Raw genomic sequence first — 2,777 nt, 5'->3', positions numbered from 1 at the left:
GATGTTTAATTTGTAATGTAATAGCATTAATTATAAAACATTTTTATAAAATTATTTTAGTTAATTTTTGGAAACAATTTAAAATAACTTTTTAATTGTGACACTTTCATGGAGTCAATTTTGTAATTATAAATAAAATTTGATGATTGTTTTATAATTTAAAAAATATATTTATGTGGATAACTATCAAGATAATAGATTACAACATTTGGTATGTCCACATAATGGTTTGGTTAACTTTTGGAACGCTAATGTATTTATTTATGTAAGGACTTACTTTATAACAAAATGAGATAATAAGATGATTAACAACATTTAGTTGACTTACTTTACAACAAAATACGATAATAAGATGATTAACAAGAACTAGTTCCTGAAAAATTAGACTGTTGAATTTTTATAACTCCAAACTTTTTTGTATTCCTCTTTTATTTCATTTACAACACGTTATCAGTCCGATCAAGTCTCTAATGGTATATTAAGTTTCGTCGGCATTATTCTAAGGTAAGAATCTTGTTTCCTTTAACATTTGTTATCTATATAACTTTAGTTTTTTGTTAAGCTATATTTATATGTTAATTATATTTTTTATCTTGAGGACGTGTTCTTAAATATATGTGAGAATAACATTGTCATTTAACATTTACCTAACTTTGAATTTTTATTTGTTTTCAAAGTGACTTTATGATGTTAAACCTCATAAAGTTTAAATTCGTTGCCCTTGATATTTTTGGAAGAAATCATCTCTCATGGGTACTTGATGCTGAGATTTACCTTAATGTTATAAATCTTGGAAGTACAATTGAAGAAAGAAATCAAACATCCCTGCAGGATTGTGCAAAAACAATGATTTTCCTTCGACACCATTTGCATGAAGAATTGAAAATTGAGTACTTACTTTTAAGGATCCATTAGTCCTTTGGAACAACATAAATGAGAGATATGAACACAAAAAAACGATAATTCTTCCAAAAGCTCGATATGATTGGATACACTTATAATTGCAAGATTTTAAAACTGTAAATGAATATAATTTAGTCTTGTTCAAAATTAGCTCTCAATTGAAGTTATTTTGAGAAAGAATTACCGATGTTGATATGTTAAAAAAAATATATTCGACTTTTCATGCCTCGAATATGCTCCTACAACAGTAATATCGAGAGCTTAGATTTACAAAATATTTTGAACTAATTTCTTATTTACTTGTGGCTGAACAAAATAATGAACAATATTTTGTTATCTTTCCTAATTCTTAAATTTTACTTTTCATTTACAAGATCATACGAAATAAACTTAATAAAATGGAGGATAACATTTGTTTGGTGGATAGTGGCACGACTCACACAATTTTTCGTATTAAAAAATAATTTTTGCAATTAACATTAACTGAAATTAATGTTAATACAATATCTGGTTCTGCAAATGTAATATAGGGTTCTGGAAGAGTTCACATTATGTTTCCAAATGGGACAAAATTGTATATTAATGATGCTTTGTATTCTAGTATATCCCAAAGAAATCTACTAAGTTTTAAAGATATACGTCGCAATGGATATCATGTTGAAACCAAAAATGAAAGGGATATGGAATATCTTTTTATTACATCTACACTCCAAAAGAATTCATTAACACTCAAGAAGATGTTAAAAGAAATATAGATCAACAATCCCATATTTCCACAAAAGTAACACCAAAAGTGGTTCCGGTATTAGAAAATTATGAAATCTCATTAAAATTTGGAAATATGCAGAGAAGAAATGAAGTTGTTGTTGACAATGTGTTTGCATATGCAATTGCTTCAGAAATTATTAATGATAATAAGTCTGAGCCTTAAACTATAGAAGAATGTCGATATCAAAATGATTGGCCAAAATAGAAAGAAGCAATACAAGCTAAGCTAGACTCATTAGCCAAACGTAAGGTATTTGGACCAGTAGTCCAAACACCTAAGAATGTCAAACCTGTTGTGTAAGAACCCGGCCCGAGATATGTAGATTGACTAAATAACGAAAGGGTAAAAAGGTAAATTTTGCAGGCTTCATCAACGAAATCATTGCTCTCGTCGACGAAGGCTCTCGTACTCTTCGTCACCGAAATTCAGAGCCTCTTCATAAAGAGATACCGAACGTGTTGTAGAATATCGAAATAGGGTTCGTCGCCAAAGGAGCCGGTTCATCGACAAAACGTGTGGATGACACGTTGACGAAGGCGCCATTTCGTCAACAAGGTTGGCTGGGTCAAAGGGGTTATAAATATCTGTTTCACTTGCTTCATTGCTAAGAAAGTTAAAACTCTCTCTCTCTCTCTAGGATTTTAGGTCGTCAATTACCGGAATCAACAATTCGACGCATGTAGATCAGGAGGAGAAGCACTACGTTTTTAGCGGATCGAAAGTTCGTTTCGAGAATTTTCGAGTTTTGACCCAAAAACGAGGTAAGGGTTTGATTTTAGTTTCGTTTTTGAATATGTGTAGTAGTAAGAATTATAGTGAAGTATAGTTCTTGGATGTTTAGGTTTTTGTTGACCCTATGGGTCATACCCTATTTTAATTATGATAAATACTCTGGTATTTAATGGATTAATGAGTTTATGTGCAGGACCAATCCAACATATCATATGGTGCATGCACATGGATTTGTAGAAGACGAAGACACAAAATGTGTTCATTGTAATTTATATTTATCATATTAAGTCTATAATAGTAAATAGGAAATGGTCCATAATAATTAATGTCTTACCTGTAGACTTGGAAAAATGGATAAAAATCCGTTAATCCG

The sequence above is a fragment of the Malania oleifera genome, chromosome 12, assembly GCF_029873635.1.
Source record: "Malania oleifera isolate guangnan ecotype guangnan chromosome 12, ASM2987363v1, whole genome shotgun sequence".
Classification (NCBI taxonomy): domain Eukaryota; kingdom Viridiplantae; phylum Streptophyta; class Magnoliopsida; order Santalales; family Ximeniaceae; genus Malania; species Malania oleifera.
This window is presented reverse-complemented; position numbering follows the sequence as displayed.